The sequence below is a fragment of the Hibiscus syriacus genome, unplaced genomic scaffold, assembly GCF_006381635.1.
Source record: "Hibiscus syriacus cultivar Baekdansim isolate YM2019G1 unplaced genomic scaffold, ASM638163v2 tig00110007_pilon, whole genome shotgun sequence".
NCBI classification, from domain to species: domain Eukaryota; kingdom Viridiplantae; phylum Streptophyta; class Magnoliopsida; order Malvales; family Malvaceae; genus Hibiscus; species Hibiscus syriacus.
The window spans coordinates 1025756-1041835 of NW_024062559.1; the positions used below are offsets into that span (position 1 = coordinate 1025756).

At 29.8% G+C, this 16080-nt stretch overlaps 1 long non-coding RNA gene across 2 annotated transcripts; it reads right to left on the reverse strand.

Moving 5' to 3' along the window:
- Nucleotides 1-8435: 8435 nt before the first annotated feature.
- Nucleotides 8436-10840, reverse strand: LOC120212211. 2 transcript variants are annotated; one of them, XR_005524675.1, is made up of 7 exons: nucleotides 10498-10840; nucleotides 10288-10423; nucleotides 9865-9960; nucleotides 9504-9618; nucleotides 9220-9313; nucleotides 8743-8899; nucleotides 8436-8642 (listed from the first exon to the last, which is right to left on the reverse strand). It is a non-coding gene; the product is annotated as an uncharacterized LOC120212211 (long non-coding RNA). The 2 variants fall into 2 exon arrangements; XR_005524674.1 differs by having other exon boundaries at nucleotides 10288-10840.
- Nucleotides 10841-16080: the final 5240 nt, after the last annotated feature.

Below are 16080 nucleotides of genomic sequence, written 5' to 3' on the forward strand. Positions count from 1 at the left end.
ACCAAAAGGTAATCTCCTAGATTTCGGGTTTCTTTTTTGGTTTTTGAAGAGGAGAGTCTCGATTTTGGATTTGAAGTGATAAGGCGTGTCTACTGAGACTCTCAGACCCTCATCGACCACTCATCGGAGTCGTAGGAAGGCGACCGGCGGGGGAAAACTTTCTCCTCTCCCGGTTGAGATGAATGAAAAAGGAGAGAGTTTGAGAGAGGTTAGATGTGGCTAAGATTGAAAATTGAGGCTAGGGTTCCTTAAAAATCTATAATGGAGTATTTATATGGTTTTCAAAATGATTTAGTTTTGGGGTTAGGGTTTTTGAACCCTTGCAAGTGGTATAATCCTATTTCTGGCCATCATGGTTTCATAAAGTTTCATTTTAGTTATTAGAAATTATGGGATATAATGCTTCAAGGTTTAAATTAATGCAATTTAGTCCTCATTTGAGGCTTTTTAGTGTTCAAAATTTGTCCTTTCATTTGAAGCACTTTATTTTTGGTCCCTGTGCTTTGTTATTCTGATTTTTTATTTGTTTAACATATGATATCTAATTTTACATGTTTATATTTTAGTCCTTGATGTGTGTTTGGGTTATTTACGTTTTTAGTATCATATTTTGTATTATTTGCCTTGTTAATCCTTAATCTTCACTGTTTTTGTTGTTATGGTAATTAGGTTAGTTTTTTTTTTATATGGGATATCATGTTGTGCTTTGTTGATATATGTATGTATATTTTATTAGCGTATCGACGTTGCGTTTTAATATATATATTTTGTGTTATTTACTTTGTCAATATGTCCCATATTTTATGCAATCTTTTTATGTATACGTATATATAACAAAGCATTTATTCATGTAAATATGTTATTATTATTAGTATTATTATTACTATTATTTTTATAAAAAAAATGAAAAGCGAATGAAATGAAGGTTGTGTAAATATGTTTATTCACACATATAGATCTAAACAATTTTTTGCATGTAATTTACATGAAACTCTCACAAGCATTTCTTTATTCGATCAAAATAATTTGACTAAGGGAATATCCGTTTATTTTGAGATTAGGGGAAATAATTGTCTTAAAGAATAAGAGGTCTCTTTCAATAATCTTAAAATAAAAGGGTTTTCCATCAAGTGAAACCTTAAAAAAATTTGATCACATTTAAAATTTGGGGCCGAGAAAAATAATATGTTCTTTTAATTAAATTTACTGAGAAAAGACTGTTAGATCGGATATAATGTCTCATCTCGATGTATTTAAATAATTGAACATCATTATTCTCATTAAAAGTTGGTAAAATAATTAATTAATCGTATTTGTTTGATATATGTGTTTAATTTTCATTTTATTTTGTGTGTGTTTTAATATGATTTCGAAAATAAATCAAATTTGAATTAATAATGAATTTTAGGATAAAATAGTAATATTTTTTATTTTGATTGGAGTAAAAAATGATTGCTTTAAGGCATGAGAGGTCGTTTCTTCTCCATAGAAAATAACTAAATATTTCCTTTTTCCCTCCTAAAATTCAAAGAACATTTTTATTGTCATTTTATTTTATTGTTATTTATGCATTTAAATTTGGAATTAATAATGAACTTTAAGATAGAATTGTAATATTTATTTATTTCGATTGAAGTAAGAATCGGTTGTTTTAAGGCATGAGATGTTGATTCTTCTTGATAGGAAATAATTAAATATTATTGTTTTTCGTCCTAGCAATCAAAAAATATTATTTGTATGAGATCTTAAATTAAATTAAACTCGAATTCATAAATTTTATTGCAAATACAACTAATTAATCAACTATGTACTGATTTTGGGCATTGTGGGGTGCTAATCCTTCCCTACACGTAACCAACTCCTGAACTCAATTTTTTGGTAACGCATATAATAAATTTGTTGTTTTAATTAAAAGTATTTTTTTTATTAAATTGACAAATATGTTTTAGGGTGCACAATCACACCCTAATCAAAGATTGGTGACGACTCCTCGAATCAAGTTTTATTATTAAAAGGAAACATACAATTATTCGAGACGAGATTTTTTAAAAATCACCTTTAAAAATTAATTTTTTTAAAGAAAAAATCGTTTCAACAAAATATTTTTTTGAAATTCGAAAGTATCAATACTTGTATGTTGATGTGGGGGTGGAGTTCATCAACTTTTTAAAAAATATCGATACATCATATATCAATTATCGATATTTTAATATTCATCTACTTTTTCAAATGCTAAAGTTTCGATAATAGTCATAAAAAATCTAAAATTCTAAAGTATCAATATCGGATATTAATAATTTTCCTCAATACGTATCGATACATTTACACTAAGTATCGGTATTAATAATTTCCATACATCTACACTAAGATTGATATTTTTACAAAGATATTTTAATGGAATTTTGTAAATAAGTAACTTACGATCTTATCATTTCAAAAAAATTTTCTTTAAATTAATAATTTTCTAAAATGATAAAATATCGAACATTGTAGATGATATCGATATTTGTTAAAGTATCGACCATCAGATCATAGTAGCATCGATATTTATTTTAAAAAATAATTTTCATCCAAAGATACGTAATATATTAAATCGCTACATATTTCATTAAACACAACTTTAATATTCCAGATCGCAACCTACTTATTTATTCACAATAACATTATTGGGCACAACCTAGTATGTTAATATTTATATTTATAACAAAATAAGTATATAAACGTATTTTGTTGTCATGGGATTTCGATGGCCACATCAGCTTCAAATTTGGTAACATTTTAGGCGCTATCTAATATGTTAATATTAATAACAAATTAAGTAATTAACCTATTTTGTTATCGTCGGATTTCTAAGGCCCCGACAGTTTAAACTTTGATAACATTTTATGCGCTACCTAATATGTTGATAATATTAATAAAAAAACAAATAATTAACCTATTTTATTATCGTCAAATTTCTAAGGTTCCATCAACTTAAACTTTAGTAACATTTTAGTCACTACCTAATATGTTGATAATATTAATAACAAATTAAGTAATTCACCTATTTTGTTATCATTTAATTTCTAAGTCCCTATAAGCTTTAAACAGATGCAACCTATTACATTAAATAGACGTTATCTGTTATGTTATTACGGTTGATAATATTTCTAGTAATTAACCTAAATTATTAAAGTCAATATTTTTGGCCCATTTTACATACAACAATAATATTTCATGTTATTACTATTATTATTATCAACACAAATAATATTTTCAATAAAAATATATAACATTTTTTATAACACTTTTAACCAGTCATCTATTTAACCAATTACGCCATTTTTAGTCTTATTTTAACCGACTCACAGTATAAACTCCCTTGCCAATGACACATGAAAAGTTGTGAAGTTTGTAGTACAAAATAATGATAATAATAATAATAATAATAATAATAATAATAATAATAATAATAATAATAATAATAATGAGAGGAGGCTACTAAATGAGAGAGAAAAAAGTGATGATGCCCCCACAGTTACAACTACCTTTGTAAGGCCACTTCATTGCATCCACTATCACAACCGACACTCCATTTCCTCAGCTTCGTCGTCCTTTCTTCTCCCATGTTGCTCTCAACTTTAAAGGCCCTCCTGTTTCTTGAAAAGTTATTATTATTTTTTCTTATGAAAAAGATTTTATTAATGAAAAATAAATTCCGTGCTTGAATAAAAAAATAAAAATAAAATTGATAGAATTATCTATATACTTTTGAGAATAAAAGATAGAAATAAAATAAAACTATCAATTATTATTCGAAATTTTTTTTTTGAGAAAAATATATATTTCAAACGAATACAATTTTTAACCACACACCTAGGTCGGTGAGCACAAATTATGTTTGGCTTCTTGTCAATATTTGCATTCATAATAGAAGCTTGAATAAAATTTATATAAAAATAAAACGTACAATATGTCATGTTAAATTATCAAGAATAAAATTATTAGATGTGAAAGTGTGTCGGAATCAATTATATAAAAAAATTGAAGTTTTTTTTTATTTTGATCTTCATGATGATAAATTTTCTCTTATTGTAAAACTCTCTGGCTGGATGGAGAGAAATACAAGCTTATATATTTTTAGGTTTCACTACGTATTTATATTATTGATTATTGAATTTATATTAAAGTATTTATAATTTTATCCTTCTTCAAATTATAAATATAACTTTGGGTATTTACACTTTATTTTTATGACCCTTTAATACTTATGACACATGTAACATAATAGAACTCTTTATTTCCATAAGTGTAGATTACATTCATTGTGCAAATGAAAACCTCAAGCAGCCAATCATAGAATAGAAAACCATCCCAACTTTTTCATATAACAATGTTAGAACAACATCATACAAGAAATAGCATAGGAGATGGATCCCAATTCTTCATTATATCCGAAGATGAAAATTATAGTTCCTAAAGAAAATGTAAGTACAAAATAGCAGTGAAACGGGTTCAACCATCGACGTCATAAACTTGTATTATCTTTGTAGAAATCGTTGAATGGCTTTTTTAACTAATAACTGGCCTCTTCATGCTGGCATATATGAATAAGCCTTTCATTCACATGGATTGCAGACTCATGTTTCACATGGAAATAAATGTCTGAGCCCGGGTTTGAATCGGGGGCCTCTAGTTGTGAGACTAGCGTAATAACCAACTACACCACCCAGACAATTTATTTGCGTTCTAATGAATTTTTATTAACTACAAAATATCACTGCCTGCAAATTGAACTAGGCATGGGTCGGTTCAACGCTTGTATGAGATCGATTGATAATTTAGTTCAACTTTTTTTTTTTGTTCGGCTTCGTAGAAAAATAAAAATAAACATACTGAACTTTCTTCTTTTCCTCGGGATATTCGGAAAGCATCTACTTAAAAGTTTATCATGCTATGGGCCAATAATTGGATCAAGTTGAGTTTTAATTAGGGGTGTACGAATTTGAATACCGATCTGATCCAATTCAAAATTTTAGATAACTAAAATAATGATATGAATTCAATTAAAAAAAATCAGATATCTGAATTTTCAGATCGAATATCGAGATATCCGATCCGAACATGTCCATTATTTTACTTCTTAATCATTGTCTTAATAGTACTTCTAGTCCTTTAGGACCAATTTACTTTGATCTTGTTGCCTTGTATTTGCTTAATCACCGTCTGAAATCATTCATTCATTTTTCTCTTTCTTCTTTAATCATCAATATGCAATCTCATATTCCTTACCTTTTATTCTATACATTGGTTCAACAATTCATAATTACACACACTTTAGACATTAGTCTATATATCGATTTGCAATAACCGATATGATATATTTATTCAGTCAACATGGAGAGTACGGAAGATTGACAAGAAAGAATAACATGTATGCAATTTTGTATTTTTGTAAAAGAAATGGTCAATCTTTCTAATTTGCAGGGAGGTGATTTTATAATTGTTTTCTCTCTAGGACTTGAGTACTTTTGTTTTGATCAAAGCATTACTTTCCAAGTCGAACCATAGACATTTTGTGACTAAAAGACGATGATCCTAAACCTTTAATTGCAGAACAGGTAGAGCCAATGGAAGATCTTGCAAAATGGGTAGAGCCAATGGAAGATCTTGGGCCAAATTGGCAAGATGATTCTTACAACAGTTACTTTTGCAATTCAACAGTCTCTTAAGATAGGGCTACTAGGCCTAGAGTTAAGGACCCATTTATTTTTTGGATATTCAAATAACCTGATATCAACATTTTCTCAATTTGTATTTAATCTAATTATCTAAATTTTTTATAGGATATCTGATCTGAATTATTCGAAAATAAAAAAATTAGATAGGATATTCAAATATTTGAATCGAATCATTGAATAAACAAATCAAACTGTTCGGATGAAATATTTTTACACACCCATAATTTCAACTCGTATCGTTTCTCAAGTCATTCCTTGCTTTTTTACTTTTGAATTGCCCAACAAATATCCTAATCATCGAAAGCTTGAGGGTAAGTCTCGAGCACCTCGTTTCTTTTTCCTTTGTTGTTCGATCTCATATTTGAACTCCTCTTTATGTTTTTTTTGTAGGAATTTTTATTTTTTGTTAGAATCTTTCTGAAGGAGTTGTGTGTAGAGTTTTTCATTAGACTTTTTTTATAAGTTGTGTGTTCTATCGAGTTTTTTCCTTATTTTTTTAACCTCTCTTGTTTTTTTTTCAGATTACTATTGTTCAAATAGGGTTGGCCGATTGGTTGAGCAGAATTTTAGGGAATAAAGCTATTGGGATATGGTTGAGATTCGTGGGTTGATCGGGGATTGAATTTTTAGGTGAGTGGGGGAAGAAGGATAGAACCAATATCCATGTATATACTATGGATTAATGGGATAGAAAACGGATCCTCCCCCTTTTATTTTAATAAATATAAGATGAATAAAATATAGTACATGTTCAAAGACTTTTAACCTTTTAACAATGAACATTCGTATTTCTACATATCCAGTGCTCGAATTTGATTCCTCAACATATCCTCCCCTCTTTTAATTGATAGAGGATATGAAGATGTGAACTCTTGGCGCCAAGGGTCGTCCACTTCTATCTTATATATATTCACGTTGAAATATAAACGAAAAAGGTAGCACCTGTCTTGTAATTTCGAAATTGATGTCCCCATAATGGATTCATGTGTATAGCAACATAGATCTCATAGCCTAAAAGTTGATCCGTAAAACAAAACTCATAAGAAATTGTTTTTGGTTCGTTGCCTAGATCCAATTGAAAAGCCTACACCTCGTCATCGCTAATTACCGATCCCACCATACTAGACTCAACTCCCGACATTCTTAGCAGTACAAAAAAATAACAAAATCGTCATAGAAAAAAAAAATAATAAATAAAATACGTGTCATTAGAGCAGAAAAATTATCCAAGAATTCAAAAATATGTTTAATAATTATGTAATGAATAATTATTTAATAAAAAAATCACAAACATATTCAAAAAGTTGTCGTCTTCTTATTATAAAAAGAAAAAGAAATATAACAACTTTCTAAACCCTTAGAATTAATTAATATAATTTAGATTACTGAAAAGTGGGATGAGAATAGAGTTGGTAACTACCAAATTGAATATACCATGACTATGTTGGAAGCGTAAATGGCATGTATTCTGTATATATAATTGATTATTGAATTTATTTTAAAGTATTTGTAATTTTATCTTTCATCAAATTATAATACAACTTATGGTATCTACACTTTATTTTCATGACACTTTAATACTTATGACACATGTAACATAATTAGTCACTTAATTTTGTATCATACTTTATAATAGTATTATACATTGTACATAGGTACCCACAATTGATGATTTTAATCCACTACAACAAAATAGTTTTTAGCGGCGTTTTTAGTCCTATAACGACACTTTTAAGCGCCGCTTATAACTAGGGATGGCAATGGGTCGGGTCGGGTCGGGTTTTTGGGCCACCCGACCCAACTCGAGAAGAAAGGGTTTTTCACCCGTGACCCGACTCGACCCGACGAAATTAAGGTTTCACCCGACCCGACCCGAATATATGACTTAGAAACCCGACCCGACCCGAAATAATAATAAAAAAAAATTTATTCAATGAAAACAGTGACTTAATTGAAAAAAAATATATATGGAGGGACATTATTGTAATTATCCCTAAATATATAGGATAAAATTATATATATATTTCGGGTCGGGTCGGTTCGGATTTTTTTCACCCTAAACCCGACCCGACCCGAACCCGAAATTTTTTAAAAAAAATCCGACCCCGATCGGGTCGGGTCGGAACCCGTCGGATTCGGGTTGAGTTGCCATCCCTACTTATAACACTACCAGAGCTAGTAAGAGCACCACTAAAACGAACGCCACAAAAGTTAGCGGCATTTTTTTATACCTAAAACGTCGCAAAATGTCGATATATATAGTGGCGTTTGTTCTTTCAAATGCCGCTATATATTGTGATTTATAGTGGCGTTTTTGTCAAAAAAACGCCACGAATTATCCTATATTTAGTAGCATTTCTGGCTACAAATGCTGCTAATTCTCTTATCTATAATAGCATTTTTTGCCACTAGTGCCGCTAATTATTGTCTTTAGTGGCATTTTTGGCAAAAAAACACCACTAATTATCTCATCTTTAGTGTATTTTGTAATACTAAATGCCGCTATATATTATGATTTGTAATGGCATTTTTACCACAAACGTCACTATTTGCAAAAGGTTGGCATAAGTAAATTTGATTGGGTTGCTCTTCGTTGAACCCGTAAATTGTTGATCATCACTATCTTAATCCTTAAACTTCCATTAATGCTAATATAATATTGTTTTACTAATGAGTTTAAACCTTAGGTCTCTCAAGCAACATTCTTTTTAGAGCTAAAGAATATGAAAGTAATTTATTAAAGAAAACATTTTATCATCATTCATCGTACATGATATCTTTAAAGAATATTAAGTTCAAAGCTAACAAACTAAACTTTCATAGCTTTAAAGAATATCTTTGCACTCCTATAGCTTTTTTTTTTAATTACTTTCAGGACTGCTAAACCTCCAGTGATAGAGACAACACTCCAAGTTCTGAAAACTGAGGAAAGCATGATGAAAGATACCATGGTCAGTGATTAAAAGCTAATAATTCTAAGAAGCTTCATAAAGAAACCAAAAGATGCAAATGCAATACTTACTTGTCAACATCTAATCCAGCATACTTAAAGAGTTTCTAGGAGTTAAGGTTTAAAGGTATAACAATAATAGCTTGTAATTTATAGTATCAAACGTGGAATATAAATATAAAGTTGATCAGTAAGGATATTAGAGCAGAAACAAATCCAACTCCAACACCTGCAGAGCAACAAGGAAAGTATCTTAGTGCTTGTGATTATGAGGGCATACAAGTATGGAACGGATAGAATATCAATCAATAAGTTATTAAAAATAAAAGCATTAAGAGTAGATCTCCTATTTGTATAGTTTGGTTTCAATCAAAATTTAGAAAAAACAGACAAAAAGTTGGCAAAAAACAAATATTTAACATCTATTCACTTGAATGATGAAGCATACAAAAACATGTTTCCTTTTATTCTTGCATTAAAAAGATTAATTCACAAGAAGAATATAATGCAAGAGAAATAGACTCAGCAAGTCCAAAAGTTAAGGCAAACCTGCAGAAATAGAACCAACAAAGGTCTCAAAAACCTGACAATCACCATAAATAAGTTTTTTCCAGATGCATGATTTCTTACAAGGGATGTTGTCCTGCATAGAGAAACAAGACTTTAATTTAAACCGAACTAAACAATCAAATCAGAGGACAAGTAATTCTACATAAAGAACCATTCCACCCAGTAAATATTGTGCATGCACCCAGTAAATTAACATGGAACAACCACAATAATAACTTAACAATCATACAGTTAATAAATTAAATTAAAGTTGGAATACATACATCCATTGCAAGTCTTTGTGTCAAGTAAATCTATGAACAAAAAGAGTAACCATATGCTTCCAAACAAAACCTTAAGATAGCGAAACCATGAAAATTCCGTTGAACCATGTATCACCTGCAACATTGAAATTAATAAAACAAAACAAGTGAATTCAATATTGATTAATAAGAACCAACATCTATATCCAAGTCATACATGTGCACTTGTTCACGAAATGTACCCGTAGACCGTATACGACACTCACCTCGAGTATAGGCAAGGCAATGTAGCTCTTACAAATTACAATCTCTTGCTAAACAAGCTTAGTTCCCCAAACCAACACTTTATCTAACTTCAGCAGTATTCATCTAAACTGATTACCTGAACTGAAACTGCTAGTATGGCTCCACAATCCAAATTACTCAAAGCTAATAGCTAGTTACTTTGTTCGAAACAGTTCACCCTTATAATGTAAACCTAGAAACAAAGGGAACAAAGTAAAAAATGACTTACTGAAAACATGAAAGCATAACAAATATACAGTTTAATGCACATAATGAAAATATACCTGCCAACATCCATTTCCTTTATATTAGGCAAACAACTTTCGCTTCTAAGGCAATATTTAAGAGCTAACAACCTAAAACCTACGACTAAACTACAAAACCATTTTTTTCTCAAAATAAATGCGATTTTTCATAATTTAATTTATAAGAACTTCAATAATTCTTCAATATTCAAATTAAACTAATATATTTTAAAAATGATCTTAAAAAGAAAATAAGAGTTGAAAAAAAGACTTACATAGGACAAGAAGATGATACGAGTTTTCAGCTGTTGTTCGAACCTCCATCTCCGGTAATCTATTCCTTGTCGACGACAAGTTTACCATTGATGAACTTCGCCTAGATGAATTTCTTTGACTTGACATATCCAATACCTGCTAAACATGTAGAATTTCCATCAAAGAAATATAAAATAAAAACAAATCAATAAAATAAATTAACAGCTTACCTGAATCAGAAACTTGTTTTAAATCCTATGTCTAATCCAGAGATTGCAGTACTACCAGTAAAAAATTTAAAATTGGAGTTCAATTCTTTTGATTCATAATGAGAAGAGGTTTAGCTGGAAAATCAAGCGATCCGAAACATGAACTTGATGAAGACAGGGAAATTAGGGCCTAAATCAGATTCCAATTTTTCTGCTTCCCCAAAGCCTCTGCTCTAGCTTCTTCTGAAGCATACACTCAGTTTGAAAAATATGAAACCTAATGACAAAGAACTCAACCACGTTAAGATTTTTAAATGATAAAAAAAAAACATTCAAAGGAAATAGATGAGAGAAAACAGCTAAAAGGAAAACTAATGTATTCAATTGAAATGAACCTTAAAAACGAACCCTAGAAACGAAACTTTATGAAACTGCGACTTGTGGGTAAAGGGTAAGTGGCGGAAAAGTGAGAAAACATGTTACTACATGGTTTTCAGAATCGGACCGGTTAATAAATCGGTCATACTATCGGTTTATTAGTTCAACTGATTGAATCGGTCCAATCGATCGGAAGAACCGGACGACGTCATAATTATTTAAAAAATTAAATAAAAATACCAAAAATATTTAATAAAAAATAATTTTTTATATAACAATTCATATTCAAAGCAAATCATAACATATATAAGTTAAAAACCATAAAATCAAGTGAAACAAAATGATTCAAATTAACTACAACATAATATTTAAGGTAAAATATATTAAATAATAAATATAATTATATAACTATAATTTAAAAATAAATTTGGGGCTAAAAAAATCATAACAAAATGATATTGTTTGGTTTAATTTTTTTTTAAAAACAAATATCACATGGCTAAGAAACATAGAATATCATCTTAACTAACTTCTATAAATAATAGAGGTAATTTGACATTCAAAATCATGAAGCATTTTGGTAAGCATTGAGTGAACTATTCTTTCACTTCAATCAAGCTCGAATTTTAGGTTTCAATCGAGCTTCTAAATTTTTTTTGAGTTAAAACCTTTTCGAGTTCAAGTTTCAATATTATATTTCGAGTTCGAGTTAAACTTCATAATTTTTAGCTCGTGAGTTTGAATCGAGTTGAGCTTACTTTTAAATTTTTCAAGTTCGAGTCGAGCTGAGCAATACTCAAGTTCAACTTGGCTCGTTTAACAAACGACGTCATTTGATTTAATTTTTTTTAAAAATAAAATAAAATTGGAGGTTTTTTCTGGTTTTTCCCGGTTTTTTCCGGTTTTCAGCCGGTCTGGTTTGAACGGTTCAGCGGTTCTGGCCGGTTCACTAGTAGCGGTTCAACCGGTCTAGATTGAACCGGACTAGGCAACGGTTCCCGGTTGAACCGGCCGGTCCGGTCCGGTTTTCAAAACAATGGTTACGGAAAAAAAGGTTAAAGGAAAAAAGGGCCAAGCGTTTTCGACATTAGTAGACTCAAAACTTGCGGCGTTTGTAATTACAAACACAGATAAAGTATTACTATGTCACGGTGTTTTTGAAAAAAAAATACTATAAATGAATCATATTGCAGTGTTTGTATAAAAACGCCACTAAAGTACTACTTTGTCATGGCGTTTTGTATAAAAAACCGCTAAAGTACTACTCTGTCGTGACGTTTGTATAAAAACACCGCTAAAATACTACTCTATCGTGGCGTTTTGTATAAAAATATCGTTAAAGTTACCATTTTGTGGCGTTTGGAATATAAACGTCGCTATATCTTAAAGTTAATGGCGTTTACTCTCAAAACGCCGCTAAAAACACCTCTGTAGGACAGTTTTGCTGTAGTGATCCAACAATATCCTATGGGTAACATATGTTTCCTACAAATGTACAACTTTATGAGCTCAAAATTTTCTATAATATAATATGTATTTTATAACATTTTCATCCATCAACGAATTAAAGCAACCATTATCATATCAATTATGATTATACCCATCAACGGTCACATATATAAATATAGTTAAATGAAATGGATCAATCATGAATATGTAACATGAAATTTTATATGCAATGTGAATTGTACACAACTATTTTCATTTCGTTCAACTTTAATGAGATCAAACTTTAACAAAATCAAAGAGTGGAAAAAAATTCTATTTTTGTAGAAAATAAATTTAAAATCTTTAAAATGAAGTAATTGAAATTGTGCTATTACATATGAGCATTTTAATATTGCACTCTCATTAAAATTAAATATATTTAAATGATTTTACACCCACATGAATAGTATGCTCATGAAAGACCTACAGTGATAATCTCCTAATAAGCATGTAATCATAGAGTTTGAACTACTATGCTATAGATACATAACTTGTAAGCCCTCAATCTAACCTAGATAAAAACTGGATCAAAGATACTATTAGAGAACATAGAACCATAAACATCTAATCATACATCATACTTTGATCATAAATTGTCACATACATATTATGGTTAATATAAAAGTATTTCTATATGAAAATAACTAATTTCATACTAATATCTTGATTAGGGACCAAATTATAATTTTTCAAAAGTTTTGAGCTTAAGTGTAAATAGCTACAAATTAAGGAATTGCCCAATGAAGTTTCAATTAAATAAATTTAATGACTAATTATCCAAAACAAACTTTTAATCATGTAATTACAAGTTTAAAATAACATAATATAAACCATTCATCAAGCAAAGACTAATTACATAATTTGCACATCTTGGACACAAGGTATCAATACCACTAAACAAGTACCAATACTTGATCAATCAGTACCGATACAACAAGCATAAGTAGTGATACTCTTTATCATTAATAAAATTCAAGTCTCATTTTAGTACGATACTGAGGATTAGTATTGATACTACAATGGATAATATTGATATTTAATTCTAGTATCAATATTAAATCTACATCCGAAATATGAATTTTAATTTATAGTATTTGATAACAATTACACGCTAAAATAAACTTATTCAAGCATTAAAATTAATAAACAATGCAAAACAATCATTAAAATACATATCATATATATGTAGAAACTAGGTGTTTGAACCAAATTCTTAGTTGTGAGTAATATGTTCTTATCAATTGAATTAATTTTTATTGATAAAAATGATACATATTTATAATATAGGAAAAATTGCATAAAATAAGTTAATCAACATCTACATTATTGTTAAATTCCTAAATGTCAAGAACTAGATATTTGGAAATATACTTGTCTAATTTCCGCAATATATTCCAATTTACACTAAACTTATTTTACACGCCTGCAACATACAGTCTCCCCCACGCTGGTGAGTATATGTTGTAGAGTCTCGACTTGGATGTAATTTCATCAAAGGTAAATCTTGGAAGGGCCTTGCGAGAACATCAACTAGTTGGTCTTTAGTATAGACAAACTTGAGTTTAACAACTTCATTGTTCACCTTCTCAAAGATGAGGTATCTATCTATCTATCTCAACATGCTTAGTTCTATCATGATACATATGGTTTTTAGCTATAAGTTCATAGATCAAACTATTTGAAACCACTAAGTTCCGATTTTATACTACTAGCTACAAACAGTTACTTCTTGCTACTCCACGTTAACAAATTTCTCCACACAAATGGGCAATAACCACTTGTTGACCTCATATCTATTAGCTCCCATGCCTAGCTTGAATCAGTGAAAACTTTAATTGTTTTGTCTTCATTTTTCTTGAAAAATAAACCATGTCCAAGAATAAACTTGAGGTATCTCAAGATTCTATTGACTCTATCAAGATATACGTATTTAGGATCACACATGTGTCGGCTCATAATACTAACTAATAAAGCCATGTCTAGTCTTGTAAGAGACAAATAAATGAGTTTTCCAACCAACCTTTGTTACTGCTCCTTATTGATTGGACTACCTATCTCTTCCCTTCTCAACTTTAGGTTGGTTTCCATGGGAGTAACTGCTGGTTTACACCCTAACATCCCAGATTCCAAGATTAAAACAATTATATATTTCATTTGATTGATTACAAGACCAACCTTTGTTCAAGCTACTTTTATCTCTAGGAAATATTTTAAGTTGCAGTGGAGCAGATTAACCTTTCGAAGTCCTTGTAACCAGACAAATGTAACCATCTTTTGATCTTTGCTCTATTCTCGTTATATGACAATAAGCAAAGAGGGGCAGCTGTAGATGCTCATTTTGTCCGGGGATTTCAATCGAGCTTTTGTTTGGGTCTATATTATTATTATTATTATTATATAATTATATAATTGAATATTTATATTATGACTTGTATATTTATTTATATGGATAGATAATGTTATGGGTGCGCTTATGTCATGTACATATAATTATATATATATTATTAATAGTTAAAATCGAATATAGTTATATGTATTAAATTAAACTATTAATAGTAAATACATGCATGGATTAAAATAATTTTGTAACTCTTATTTTACATCTTTTTTAGGTCCAACATAAGGTGCACATTTTACAAAACCAAATCAAATGACCCAAATGAAGCAGTCCAATTAGTTGGAGGCCCAACAGCAGCCCAATTCTCAACTAGGGTTTGGAGGAGAAGATCATTGTTGTCCAGCGCCGCTAGAAGCCTAGATGTAATACCCCAAATAATAGGTCAGTGATTAATTTGAAAGGAATTAAAAATTTGGAGGACTAAATTGAGTAATTAGTAAAGTATAAGAAATGACTTAAGTAAGACCAATTTGTGAAAGATAGTTTATTGAAAGGGCATTTTAGTCTTTTAGGTGAAATGAATTTAAAACATATTTAAACTAAGGATTTAAGAAAATGAGAAAAGGAAAAAGCTTATTTCTCTTCTTCTTCTTCTTCCAATGCAAGGACCACCCTCCATAGCCCAAAGGTAAACTTCAATTTAATCAGTTTTGCCTTTCGATTATGGGTTGTTTTTACAACCTTAAGTGATATGTAAGCTAAAAGGAGGGTTAAAGAGGATTAAAACAAAGGTATGGATGAAATAATAGAGATTTAAGAAAATGAGTTTTGAAATGATGTGTTAATATATGAGTGTTTATGGATGTTTATTGGTAGATTTGACTTGTCAAAGTAGTAAATAAGAGATTAGAAGCATTGGGTGAGTTTAAAAAACAAGTTAGAAAATGTGATGTGATTATTAGAATCAAATGATATTGAAGGATGCTAGATGTTTTAAGTAATTAAATAGAGGAAAATTAATATGGATAGTTAAAGAAGGGTTTGAAAGTATTGTATGGTGTAAGTATAACAAAATTTGACCCCATTTAAGTAAAAATCGGGTTGAAAACTCAAAACTCTAGGCAAGGGTATCGATACTGATAAAACAATAACGATACTATAGGCTAAAATGGGATAAATTAGCTAAGTAGTATCAATACTGATTCAATCAATATCGATACCGAAGAGGTAGTATCGATACCATGATAAGGGTATCGATACCAAGCAACATCGAATCTAAAATGGGTATCGTTACTGGAAGGGGGTATCGGTACCATAGTATGGTAGTATTGATACCATTGTAAGGGTATCGATACTAGGCAACATCGAACCTAAAATTGGTATCGATACCAGAATGGGGT